This window comes from Stenella coeruleoalba (assembly GCF_951394435.1).
Source record: "Stenella coeruleoalba genome assembly, chromosome: 1".
NCBI classification, from domain to species: domain Eukaryota; kingdom Metazoa; phylum Chordata; class Mammalia; order Artiodactyla; family Delphinidae; genus Stenella; species Stenella coeruleoalba.
In genome coordinates this window covers 127,625,724-127,640,566 of record NC_137169.1, presented here as the reverse complement: position 1 = coordinate 127,640,566, position 14,843 = coordinate 127,625,724, and positions in this window count along the sequence as shown.

The window sequence follows — 14,843 nt, the reverse complement described above, 5'->3', positions numbered from 1 at the left end:
TATGTGACAAAGTCAGTTTCAATACTCTCTCCTGCCGGAGGCTTTCCTGGACTCTCTGCTTACCACGCCCTCTTGATTTGCTCATACCAGGCACGGGGCTACTCATTTCTTTTCCTTGGGAAGATGTCTTGGCTGCACTGTTGTCTTGACGCCTTAAGTGTGTACGGCATCAAGTATTCTAGTCGTTACCGTATTGCTGCTTTAGCAAATCACCACAACGCGGTGGCTCTGAAGAACAGAAATGCATTCTCTTATACTTCTGGAGCCCGAAATGTGGACTGAGTCTTACGGGGCTCAGTCAAGGTGTGGGCGTGGCTCTCTCCCTCGGGAGGGGAGTCTGTTTCCCTGCCTCTTCCAACTTCTGGTGGCTGCGGGCATTTCTTCTCTGTGGCCACTCTGCTCCAATTCTGCACCCTTTGTCTCATGACCATCTCATCTCCTCTTTGGTCTGTAGTCAAATCGCCCTCGGCCTCCCCATTTTATAAGGACGCTGATATTTACATTGAATGTCCATCCGGACACTCCAGGGTAATAGTCCCATCTGAAGATGTATAACATAACCACACCTGCAAAGTCCCTTTTGTCATGTAAGGTAACAGTCACAGGTTCCAGGGATTAGGACTTAGATATCTATCTTTAGGGCTGTTATTCATCCCACCACCAGCATTTTGAAGGAAGGGGACAATACTTAACTTCTTTTTCTCCTTTTGGCACCTAGTTTAGTGAGGGTTATGTTTAAAATAAATGCTTAGTAGACATCTGTTGCTTGCCAATTTTACTATGGGTCTTGGGTGATAAGGTTTCCGTGTAATAAAGAGCTTGTGTTATTTGTAGGCGAAAGTATCGTTGATGTATAAAAATGTAAGGTGACTGAGTTTAGGAATGAAAATAACTTCTAATCCCAAAGAAGTCCTGAGCCTTTCATTTATTTATTTATTTGCTTTGACTATCTATATTTTTATTGAAGTATTGATTTACAATGTTTCACGTGTACAGCGAAGTGATTCAGTTTTTGTTTAGTGATTCTTTTTCAGATTCTTTTCCATTATAGGTTATTACAAGATATTGAGTAGAGTTCCCTGCGCTCTACAGTAGGTCCTTGTTGTTAATCTATTTTATATATAGAACTGTGTATCTGTTAATACCAAATTCCTAATTTATCCCCCCCCCCACCACTGCCTTCCCCTTTGGTAACCAGAAGTTTGTTTTCTTTGTCTCTGAGTCTGTTTTTGTTCATTTGTATCGTATTTTAGATTCCACATATAATTGATATCATATGATATTTGTCTTTCTCTGACTTACTTCACTTAGTACGATGATCTTTAGGTCCATCCATGTTGCTGCAAATGGCATTATTTTACTCTTTGTTATGGTTGAGTAATATTCCATTGTATATATGTACCACATCTTCTTTATCCATTCCTCTGTTGCTTCCATGTCTTGGCTATTGTAGATAGTGCTGCTATGAAAATTTGGGGTGCATGTATCTTTTCTAAGTAGAGTTTTCTGGATATGTGCCCAGGAGTGGGATTGCTGGGTCATATGGTAACTCTATTTTTAGTTTTTTAAGGAACCCCCATACTGTTCTCCATAGTGGCTGCACCAATTTACATTCCCACCAACAGTGTAGGAGGGTTCCCTTTTCAAGTCCTGAGCCTTTTACTTTCTCTTCTTCACAGACTGGATGGGGAAGGCACAGTCAAGCGTTGGGTGCTGCCCAACTCCAGAGGATGCTGTGCACGTCGTGTTCTGTGTGTCTGGCGTCCCCAGGAGGACATGTAGTCACCACGAGAATAGAAAGTCGTGCTGTCTGGACCTGCACAGGGACAGGTGCTGTCACAGGGAGATGTAACAGGTGTGGCCATTTTTCTAGGACTAACATTCAATATTAATCTTAAAAATATTTAAGCTTATATCACATTGAGGATTATTTTGTTTATTGTTCTTTTGTACCACCTCCATCTCCCAAGACTGTGACATGGGACATATTTTGAAAGAAAATATTTCTGTGATGGAGGGAACCTACATGTTGGGGACTTGTATAGATTTGAGGTTTAGGATTATGATTTCAGGAGACAATCGAGGTTGAGATCCTGGCATCTGTGATGCTGAAAAGGTAAGCTAGTAAAATATCGCCTGCAGGAAGCCTGCCCCCAGTCTTCGTGTCCCAGCACTTGTGAGTTCGCAGCCCCTGCACCCCATGCTCCCACGGGCTCCGATCTCAGCAGTGACAGGCTTCACTGAAGTGTGTTGCATCTTCTCCTCTGACCATCCTGGCTGTAAGCTCTTGGGCTTTGGGTTCAGCTGTGCTCAATCGTTAATCATACTCTGTGCCCTGGCCTGAGCCCAACACGGTGGATGATGGGGTGGACAGATAGTGTCACTGCTTTCACGGAGCTCACAATCCAACACAAACAACAATTCTAATTCCACTCTGATTCTAATCCAAGAACCTAATTCTAATCCAACAACTCTAATCCAATTCTAATCCAGTTACTGTGTTTATGACGTACCCGGAGCTGTTCTCAATACTACATTAACCCACTGAATACTTTCAACATCCCCAGGGGTAGGCTGTTCATCTCCTTATTTCCCAGATGAAGACACTGAGGCACAGAGAGGTTAAGTAACTCCCCCAATGTCACACAGCTGGGATTTGAACCATGATGGTTTGTCCGATGCTAAAACTCATGCGCTTAATCTTTATATTATAGTGCTTCTTGGCCAGTGATTGTGATGTAAGTACGTGGGGAGGTGTGCGTCTTACACTGAAAAGTGAATTTAAGACTGGTTTTGAGGGAACTCCCTGGCGGTCCAGTGGTTAGGACTCTGTGCTTTCACTGCCAAGGGCCAGGGTTCAATCCCTGGTCAGGGAACTAAGATCCCAGAAGCCATGTGGTGTGACCAAAAAAGCCCCCCGAAAACTGGTTTTGAGAAAATGGGGGTTGAATAGGAATGGGTAAATACTTTGTGAATGGGCAGTTCAAAAAGCCACTGTAATTATATGAACATATACTAGAATATAGATTATATAATTATATGAATATGTAGTGGAAAAGAATAATAGAGGAAGCTCAGTGAGACATATCCCAGTTCCAAAAGGCTGAGGATGACTTATATGTGTGTGTGTATAAATTTTTAAAAATATGTGTGTGTGTGTGCATATAAAATTTAAAAGTACATACATATATATATATATTGTACCGACGAAGGGATCTAGTTGAGCAGAAGTGTGAAGGGGGATAGAAATCTTACTGGAAAAATCCACAATAAGAGAGGGAGGGTTGGCAGCAGAGGGTCCAGACAGAGGTAATGAAGGCTGAAGGCTGAGAATTTGCTAGAATTAAGGGAACAGAGTAAACCATTGGCGGCAGAGATGAGATTATGAGGGTGAGATAGGAATGCAGACCTTTACACTTAAAGCTTTTAACACAAAGCTTAGCATAGAACAAACGTAAACACAACCACTTAATTCATGAATAAATCAATGAATAAATCAATGTGCAGAGGGTACGTGGCATGTTTTGATATTGATATTTTTGGATTTTTTCCAAAAGTCTCTGAACGTGTGGAAGATGAATTTATACGCAGTTCTCACTGACAGCATCTAGGGAAAACTAATTTTCAAGGAATGAGGAACATCTTTGTGGTCCTGTGCTGCACGTAATGATCTTTGCCTACTCAGACTGCAGTCTGAATCGCAGCACCCCAGAACCATCACTACGGTCATGGATTATTGTAACTGAGCAGGGCCCTGTGGGGCTTTCCTGGGACAGGCCTTCCCCCATACCCTCTGCTTTAGCTCCTCTCTGAAATGCCTAGATGACAGTATCCGATGCACATTTCCTGAGTTGTTTTACAGATGCTAAAACTACAATCAGATGGAAGACGTTAACTACTTGATGACCATGAGCACGTAGTCCCCAGACCTACTGGAGCCTGAGGACTGATGATGTTAACCCCTGTGACACTGCCCTGTTACCTCACCATCAACCAATCAGATAACTGTGCAGGAGCTGATCACATACCCTGCGACCCGCCCTCCCTCACCTGGCTTTTAAAAATGCTTTGCAGAAACCCTTAGGGGAGCTTGAGGTTTTTTAGAGCATGAGCCACCCGTCTCCTTGCGTCGCCCTACAGTAAACCTTTCTCTGCCTAAACTCTTTTGACATTTTGGTTTGTTTGGCCTTCCTGTGTGTCGGGCACACGCACTTGCGCTGACATTATCAGTGCTCTGAGGGATGTGCACGTCCTTGTCAACAGAGAACCCTGGATGATAGAAACCTGGGTGCCAGTTTACCATCTTTTTTCTTTTCTCCATTTAGTAACATTTAGGGAATCCAAGACTGCCGTAGAATCAAGAATTCTCAGAATCCACTTCTAAATGCAAAGCACAACAAATAAATAAATAAACATGAAAAATGAATAAGGTCGACTCCGGGGCTGATTTTGATGTGTATTTAGCCACTACAGTAGCTGATTTTGTTGGGTTCTCAGGGGATGGCAGAGGGGAACACGTGAAAGCTGACTTTTAAAGTTTTCGTTAAAGGAGTCTCTGCGATGAGATGAAATTGCTTCGGAAGGGAAGGGCTCTCTTCCAAAGGCATGAAAAAGGTAAAAGGGGATGAAATCTAAGGAAGAAGGGAAAACATTATAATAAAAGGCTCACGTGTAAAAGAATGTCATTTGGGCTGAGGGAATAGACTGTGAGTGGCATGGAGAAATACCGAAGATTGCAGAAAACCAAAGGCCTTTGAAGAAGGGACTGGCACCCTGAAAGGAAGGAAGCTGTTTGCTTAAGAAGAAGGATTCGTGTTCTGTCTAAACACGCATTTAGACGAGATGAAACAGGAAAATAAAGAATTAACTTCCACTCTGTTTCACTCCTATGGACTGTAGTATTACCTCTAAATCTCTCCATACACCTGCCCTGCAGAAAAGGCTCAACCTTGAACTCTAGTTTAAAAGATTTGATGTGAACCAGCAGCACTGAATTCAAATTCTAGAACTGCCTTTCTGAGAGACCTTAGGTGAATCACAGTGTCTTTCGCCCATTTCAAATTCATTTGCTCCTTTGGCCACTGAGACTTGCACAGAGGTGTGAATTTAAAACTGAGCTGGGGAAAAATGGGGGAACATTTGTAAACACTTGTCAGTGGGACTTGGAAAATGCTCCTGGCTTCAATTCAAGATCATATGGCAATGTGGAAATGTTGAAGGCCATAACAAAAGGGATTTAAACTGTTCATATACTATGGATACAACTAAGAAAAAAGAGGAAATAATGGATATGGTAGAGACAATGACTAGTTTTTCTTTGTGTCATTTTAACAACGTTTATACAATTTTTTTAAAGTGCTATAGAGTAAAAGGTACATTGACACACAGATGCTAGGATGTAGAAGTGGTGTCTTCTTCCTTCAGTGTGTCAAGTCCTCACTCTACATGCAGTTTGAAAATATTTAAATGACAGATTTCTCACACTTAACATGTCAGAGGGAACCTGGCCCTGACACAGGAGAGGTGAAATTCTTTGAGAAGAAACTGGAGGCAAAGCCATGTATTACCATGGATTTATCCCTCTTGTTTATACCTATGTCTGTTAACAGCCTCTCCGCCCCCAATTTTTGTGCATAATCAAAGCCCAGATCACACACAGGGGATCCCCTTAGGAGGCTATTTTGAGTAGCTCCAGGAAGGTGTATTCCTAAGTTAACTCCCCTCTTGGGGAGCTATTCCTTTGTCTTAAGAATCCCCTTTCTTAAAGGTCTTCTTTGAAAATGTAAATAATCCTGAGAATGGTAATGTAGAAAATCGCCAAAACCATGGTGTGAATGAATTCTTCAATCTGACATTAAGTACACTCTGCTTCTTGCTATTAACTCAAAATCTCTTGCCCAGACCACTCTACTGCCTGACTCCAGCTTTTTTAAAAAAAATTTGTATGTATGTATCTATGTATGTATGTATGTACGTGTTTTTTACTTTTGGCTGTGTCGGGTCTTAGCCGCAGCACGCTGACTCCAGAGCGAATGGGCCCTGCAGTTTGTGGCATGCCGGCTCACTAGTTGAAGCGTGTGGGCTCAGTAGTTGTGGTGCGTGGGCATGTGGGATCTTAGTTCCCCCACCAGGGATTGAACTTGCATCCCCTGAACTGGAAGGTGGACTCTTTACCACTGGACCACCATGGAAGTCCCATGACTCCAGCTTTCCACTTTCCAAACTCTCTTCTCCTCTGTCACCAGTTCTCTTTCTAAAACTCAGATTAAATGTATTATTCACATTCTGAAACCCATTCCCTGTAGCAAATTTTCTTTCAAACTGAAGTCACAATCCATTTGGTGGGTTACAACAGAACTTAACAAAATGAAACAGAATTAAACAGGATAGAAATACCAGTATTTTCACAAATTGAAAGGTAAGTTTTATTACACAAAACTTTTATTTTAATTATTACGTGTATATTTGCACCAGGCTACGTATAGAGAGCATTCCTTTCTGTGTATTGTGGTCTGAAATTTGAAAGCCACTGGCCTATAAGATGCAGTTCACACTTGGGGTGGCTTATCAGATGTATCCCAGGTGGCTTCCTCTGTGCCTTTCCAGGCTTGTCCTTCCTACTCTCCATCCTTTAAAACATATGATCTAACTGAGTTGTGTCCCATTCAGTTCTTTGAACATATTCTACATCTTGGTGCCTCTACCCCATTTCTCTGCTTGATGAACCTTGAAGGCCTGGTTCAAAGATCAGCTCCTCTGTGCTCCTCATGGGCAGAATTAAGCACTTCCTGTTGCATTTTGGTGCGCGCGCTCTCTCTCTCTCTCTCTCTCAGCACTCATCCCATCGTGCTCTATTTTGTGCTTCCTCTCTCTGCAATGAGAAATTCCTCAGAGAACAGCTCTCTGCAAGAATGTTAGGCTCTCAATGTCCACTGAGGTAATGAAGTAGAAACATACATGAAATCATAACTTTTATAAAGTATAGAAAAAAATGTTTGGCTTCCTAATTATGGGATTTTGAGGAAACCTTGAAGAGAGCAACATGATTAAGGTAGTGGTTTGAGAGGGAGCTGCTACCCAGCTAATGGTGGTTGAGAATACCATGGAGGCATAAGATGTGAGGAAGGTAAATCAGAGAGGGTTAGCTTTGACGGTGAAAAACTTCTACATAAACTACTCATTCTCTTTATTCCAAGTCAAGGATACTTGTTATTTTCAGTATTTTCACTGAGCATTTAATAAAAACATCTGTGGCATCTTAAAAATAACTGGCAATGATTTTTTGATAGACGAGAGATTACCCAATGAATCTTGATATCCCAAACATTTTGTCATTTTTATCATTTCTTAACTCCTTTTTCCTTAAGTTACAGATGTTATTTTTGTTTACTTTCTTTCCAATTTTTATTGTTTGGGGTATAAAATTAATTTTTATTTAAAAATGTAAAGAATTTCTAAATTTCACAGTTAATTTCTCATGACAAAGGAAACTAACACAGAGTTAATCATTTCTACACTTGACAAACTTAATCCAAATCAGAGCTTTGGTTCCCTAATATCGGCACTTATGATCATTAACACAGTTCACTAGAGATTTGTGTGTTTAGGTGTTTTCATTTCTGTCATTGAAATGTGTTACTCTTTCCAGCCCACATATTGGTAATTGGTAATTAAGCCTATGGTTTAACTAATTTGAGTTGAATGAAGCAGAACTAGATTAATTCCAGAGGGAATTAGAATTAATAAGGACAAAAACCTTGTGTTCAAATGTTATATTAATAAAAACCCGATACAAACTAGAATATAGGTATTGTGTATTGCTCCATTCAAATCATTTTAAGGGGAAAATACAACCTCAGATCTTTGGTAGAAAAATATCTTTCTCTTTCTTGACATTATAAAACATTTATAAAATATGGCAACACTTTCGTCTTTAATTTTCTTCTTCCTTTTTCATTCACCATGGATTCCTTCTTCCTCCTGCTTGCTGTTGTGGCTTTTCCGTTTTCCCTCATTTCTGCCTCCTCCTTTTTGTTTATCTCCAATTTTCCCTCTCCCTCCCTGCTCTCTGTTTTCTCTTTTCTTTCTTCCCACCTTGCCGTGTTATTTAAGCATGCTGTAAACTTATTCATTCCCCAAAGGCAAAACCAGCTATCTGAGCAACACTTTGTCAGCATAATACATTTACAGAATGCATATTTATGAACCTTTGTGCTTTTATTGTTCCACAGGGCAAATAAAAAACATGAAAAGTAGCAATATAGTGTTTCAAAGGTCCCTCAAGGAAAACAAAAGTAGCTGGAAATAAATTTGGAAAAAGGTTCTTCTGTAAAAACAGAACCTTGAATTGGTACACGCCAAAGGGTGAAGAGAAGGAATCATTTTTGTTCTTCCTCCTAAACGAAGACTTAGGAGATTTTAAACTTTTTAATAGGTCTAGCGTCTTACAGTTTGGAAACGAAAATAATTTTAAAAGAGGTTTGGACATAAATGTTTACAATCCAGAGAATCTTAAAACAGCATGTTGCATTTGGCTGTAATAAAAAGAGGGGTAAGAGGGGACTGAAATTGGAAAGCCCATCTTACCTCCAAATTACCTTCCAGCATGGAGTCTTACACTAAGTGAGCCAAATTGAAGAGCTTGGGAGTAGAAATGAAAATCTTATAAGATGTGTTTTGAGAGTCTTATTTTCATTGATTTACCAGAGTAATTAAATTCTCATCCTGTTTCCCCAACTCTCCAAAATGAACAGATTATTAATATTTAACGCCTGGTGGGGAAGTGGCCACATGTCCTAGCCGCCGTGTTCAGACAGAGTGGGATAAAAACCTGGAGAAGGTGAGAAGCCTAGAGGTGAGAATTTTGGAAAATTTCAAGGGGGACTCTAAACCCCAAGTTCTGATTTAGATATCAAGGAGCTGGGGGGTGCACTTTTTGAGATCAACCCTGTCCTTCAATACATTCCATTTATTGATGCCACACACTTCAAGCTCTTGACAGACTGAATGGTGTATCCCCAAAAGCTGTGTCTAAAAAGCATCAAAATGGAGCCTTCAATTTTGAGCCTGCAACTTTGAGGCTGCAGTTTGAACAGTTAGGAATGGAAGATTCTCTAACAATGACCCCCAAAGTCAACCTTTTAATCACTGGGCACATAGGTTTTGGAAATGAGCTGTACCTACATTAGGGACTGAATTCCAAACAGAGAATAGAGTGAAACTAGGTTTAAGTTTCATTTGAAGTGGGAAGAATCACAGACTTCTTGGATTCAGAACGTTACGGGATTTAAGTTCCGTTGGAGAATGTGCCCTAGAGAATGGCGCATCCCCAAGGACCCCATTCGTCTTGCCACCGTATCCCTTATACTTAAGTCCACGAAATCACTCAGAGAGAGGACAGAAGAGAAGACCTGGTCCCAGCCTTACTCCACACTGTCTTCAGCAATAGTTTTCTTGTTTCCACCTCCTTCCAATCAAGTCATTTTCTTCCGCTCCAGACAAAGAAAAAACCCCAGGTGGTGACCATGTGTAAGTGCTAACAGCATCTCAGCCAAACCAAGATGAGGGAGGGCTGATGTTAACTCTTAAGTTCCCTAGAGAAAGTTCCATTTCTTAATGCTCACTTTAGTAGTAAGAAAACTAAGTCTAGGCAATGATTACAAGGTTCCCAACAAACACCAACTGGGAGAGGCTGGTGAGTACCAAAAGAGTGGAAACGAGTCTATTTCATGTACCACTGTATAGCCCATGTGTCTATGTGCCCGGGACATAGTTGGTACACAACAGATAGGCTTATGTTAATTAACATAAATTAAGCTTAGCCTTTGTGCATTGCCCTCCCTGACTGCCACTTGACTAAACCTGATTGCACATATTATGTTTGTTTGCTGGGAGGTTAAACAACTGTCTCTGTATTTCACTGAGCAGAACAAAGGAAGTGGTTTCTATGCCTCTGCCAGTCACATTTCCTTCTATTTTATCTGCTTCTTCCCCTTTTTCTACCTGCGTGGCACCAATTCCGGTTCTATGTGGAGCATTAATAATCCTAACAACTGTCTCCAAGAAAACCCACACGTGAAGCCAGAGTGCATAAATAACCAAAGTGTCCCCACCCCCTAAAACTCAGCCTTAGGAAAAGATTTCAAACAGCAGTCATTAAATAATATCTGTTAGCATTCGGAACCATTTAATACGCTCTCCGTAGTGCTATTCATTGGAGGAGATGCTAGGAGTGATGGTGATCAGGAAGAAGAAAGAAAGAAACCACAACCTTAAGGAAAGGGGTTGCAAGGAGGTACCTGTCCTGCTTCAGCATCTGCTTCCCTCAGTTTTGAAATACAGTGTCCTAAAATGATGCATGAAGTCCTGCTTATGTCTCTAGCCTTAGCATCCATCTATTTCCTATATGTACTCTGTTCTTTGTTCATATGGAACTACTCTCAGTTTCCTGAGCATTAACATTGAAAGTTTCTCTCGCGTCCCTCACGTTGTGTGAGTTATATGAGCCCAGCAAACTCCTGCTCATCTCTCAAAATACCGGCTGACATTCTCGCTAGGAATGGAATCTAACACCGAGGCCTGCAGAGGTGGAGGCAACAGCTCTCCTCATCTCTGTTACATCACTCCTGAACTCACAGACCCGTGAGTTTCTGGAAGGAAATGACTGTGTGTTGCTCATTTTTACATCACTGGGGTGTAGCACAATATCCGTCACATAAAAGGTCCTTAAAATGTGTATTGAACTCATGGCTAGATGGATGGAATGATGGATTAACGAAAGATTAAAGTCCTAGTGGATTTTTTTTTAATTATTTATTTCTTTTTGGCTGCGCTGGGTCTTTGCTGCTGCGCACGGGCTTTCTCTAGTTGCGGTGAGCGGGGGCTATGCTTCGCTGTGGTATGTGGGCTTCGCATGGCGGTGGCTTCTCTTGTTGCGGAGCATGGGCTCTAGGAGCGCGGGCTTCTGTAGTTGTGGCATGTGGACTCAGTAGTTGTGGCTCACGGGCTCTAGAGCATAGGCTCAGTAGTTGTGGCACACGGGCTCAGTAGTTGTGGTGCGCAGGCTCAGTAGTTGTGGTGCACGGGCTCAGTTGCTCTGCAGCATGTGGGATCTTCCTGGACCAGGGCTCGAACCCGTGTCTCCTGCATTGGCAGGTAGATTCCTACCCACTGCACCACCAGGGAGTCCCCCCTAGTGGTTTATTGCTACTAGGGTCACGGAGATTGGAGTAGTCGATGATGATAACGTGTAGAGAAGGCAGAGATAGGGATGGATAGGGAAGCACTACTGCCTCCTCCAGCATCTGCTGTTCCCCATGGATGTGTTTCACTCTTTTGCTTAAGTCCCACACAGTATAGTCACCCTGTCTTTGTATGGAGTTTCTCTCCTTTTCACTTATGAATGTTGCTACAGTTGACTTTTTGAGATCATGAGTTGGTTAGCATTTCAGAGAGAGTATTCATCAACACAGATGCTAGTCTTTTCCAGAGGTAACAAAGTAATGTTTTAAAGAAAAGTAAAGAATGTTTTAAAGAAAACATTCTTTAAAAACTCACGCTGTAAAGGAGATGGCTGTCAATTTTTTGCAGCGTTTCCCATCTGGAAATAAAGTCTATTTCCCGTGCCCTGGAATCTGGGCTGGCACTGTGACGTGTGCTCACAAGCAGAATGAAAGAGAGGAAGTGCCCATCTGTGTCTAGAACGTGGGAGATGCGGAGGCTTCCAGCTACATCCTCTTGGGGCCCTTGGCTCCCACGTAAAGCGTTCTCTCCCTGCTCGAGAGATCACGTGAATGGAGACAGCCCATGTGTTCCCACTGTTCTGGCCATCCCAGCCAGGGTGACAGCTCGTGCACAAGGTCATCTGACATTTCTCGCTTCAGTCAACGACTCTGGATGACTGAAGTGACCCCAAGTAAGACCAGAAGAGGAACCACCCACCTGAGCCCAGTCTCGGTTACAGAATTACGATCAAGTAAATGGTTGTGGTCTGAACCTCTGAGTTTGGAGGTGGTTTGTTGCACAGCAGATCTTGGGAACAGGCAGGAACCCATTTGTGATTACATAAATCAGCCTCGAAACGATGCCCCAAATGATGTGTTCTTTAGCAATGAGTCTGCAACACGTGAGGCATGTAAAACATTCATTATGATTTTTAAAAACCTTTGGTTAGACACATTTCACAGCTCGCTCTTGCGTGCCTTAGGATCTGTCTCTTATTTTTCCACCGCTCTGCTCACCAGCTCCCCTTTAAGCTGTGTCAATGCTTCAACAGTAATGGTTTTCTGAAATTTATAGCTTAGCCATAAAACTTTGACCTGGGCTGGTATCTAAAGTGTCAGAACGTGGCATTTTTATGTTTATCTTGTAGTTAGCTCAGAGAAACATGTACCAGCCTTATGTCTTTTTCAATGCGTGCATTCTCAGAAGAGCAGCTTTCAACATCCAACGACTTGTGAGAGCAACTGAGTTTTACAGAATCACAGATCCATTTGCTACTTGACTTTTCCATGGTGGTTCAGCTCGCTCTTTTAGGTATGTTAAGTTGGAAATTTAACTTAACATTAAGTTAAGTGAAGTGAAGGAGCTAGTTACAATTGATATGATGCTCCAAAGTGAGTATACAACCTCCTTCTAAGGAACTGGGTTAAAAATGGCTTCACAGGACTTCCCTGGTGGCGCAGTGGATAAGAATCTGCCTGCCAATGCAAGGGACACGGGTTTGAGCCCTGGTCTTGGAAGATCCCACATGCCTCAGAGCAACTAAGCCCGTGTGCCACAACTACTGGGCCTGCGCTCTAGAGCCCGTGAGCCATGACTACTGAAGCCCACGTGCCTAGAGCCCGTGCTCCGCAACAAGAGAAGCCACCACAATGAGAAGCCTGTGCACTGCAATGAAGACCCAATGGAGCCAAAAATAAAATAAATAAATTTATTTTTAAGAAATGGCTTCACAACTCTTGGTCCATATCCATTCCAGGGGAATAAGAAGGTTCTGGTTGATGAAATTTTTTTTATAAAGAGAACGTTTTTGGAGGGAACTGAGCTGTGAGGTCTTCTGGCCAAGGGGAAGGTAGGCTGGGCAGGAGACATTTCCCTTCGTGCACCAGGCTTAGTGAGGGAACTTGAGTGGACTATGTGGACCATGTGTGCCCTGCAGTCACGGGGCACAAGGCACCTGCCTTCTGTTAGGGACCTGTGACCACAGAATGAGGGCTGCATGGGGGACTACACATCATGACCTTCCAATACAGTAAGTCCCCTATGTACAAATCTTCAAGTTGGAAACTTTCAAAGATGTGAACCTGCGTTTGCATGTCCAATCACGTAAGTTAGTTCACGTGTCTGACGTATGTTGTCACGTGCATGCATCCTCTACAAGTGGTTGTGCTTTTGTGTACTTTACTGTACAGTACTGTATAGAGTACAGTAGTATGGTATCTTTATTCCAAGCCCAGGATGTCTGGAAGCAAGCATAAAAGCAGTGGTGTTGTAGCTGGTACTGCTAAGAAGAGCCCAGAGAGACGAGGAAGAAGATGTAACTGAAGAACTGAAGAGATTCATGATGCAGGAAATGGCAAGGGGCTTTTCTTTATTTGAGGAGGCACTGTTAGTTTTTGAGGCACAGGACCTGAACGTAGAATGGTACCCAAAGGTGGCAGCAGCCATTCAGAATGCAATCCAGTGCTACCGTGTCATCTATGACGAGAAAAGAAGAGCTACTACCCAGACATCACTGGATCATTTTTTCAAGAGGGTACATAGAACTGAATCCAGCAAGGAACCAGAACCAGTGACATCAACGTCAGGCATGAGTGAAATGGCAGCTTGCCCTCTGTCTCCTATTGCTGAGGATCCTTCAGCTCTACCATCTCCCACCCCCTCTCCCTCCTCCAGTCAGTAACTCTTCTTGCCTGTTCACTCGATGCCAGCCCCTGTATGCCAGCTGTTGTACTGTACTATGATACTTTTCAAGGTACAATACTGTAAGATTAAAAATGTTTTCTTTATTTTTTGTGTTTGTTTTTTGTGTATTATTTGTGTGAAAAGTATAAACCTGTCATAGTACAGTACTATAGAGCCGATTGTGTTAGTTGGGTACCCAGGCTAACTTTGTTGGACTTATGAACGCGCTCTCAGAATGGAGCTTGTCTGTATGTAGGGAACTTACTGTAGCAAGTTAAATGTGACAGAATATCAGGGACTAGGTGAGCAACTCTTAACCTGGCCATCGGTCCCTGTGGAAGGGGGCCCTGCCCCAAAGGGTTGAAGCAGAGTATATGTCAGGAGCAACCAATCAAAAGCGTCACTGTGCTCTCTCTGCACCAGGGTTTGTGCCCCGGAGAAGGGAGGGGGGCTCAGAGCGAACCTGTGAGCGAACTTCACCTCCAACAACTGTAGCCCTGTGAGCACAGAGGCAGCTTCTAAAGTCCCAGGCAGGTCAGAACTTCCTGCTTCCCCTTTACTTCTCCTTCCCCCTTCTCTGCCCCCAGCTGGGTCAGAAAGAGATTCTAGCAGGGATGAGGTGGGAAGAGAGAGGGAAGCTCCCTCTCCACAGTAATGGCAAAGCCACAGCAGGACCCAGATGGAGAAAGGAAAGTTTTCCTTTAAATCAAGTATGAAGTTTTGATTATTACCTGAGCCTGGATACTTTGGCCTGATTCCAGACTGTGCTTTCAACTTGCAGAAATAATAGGATGCTGTGCTATCCAAAGTGGACCAGAAAAGTCATGAAAGTAAGTCAGAGACAAGACAATTTCCACAAAATACAATTTAAAGGGGCCAAGGGAAACAAAATAAAATTGCACTGTGATTACATTCCGTGGAAGCAGATATACTGCAAT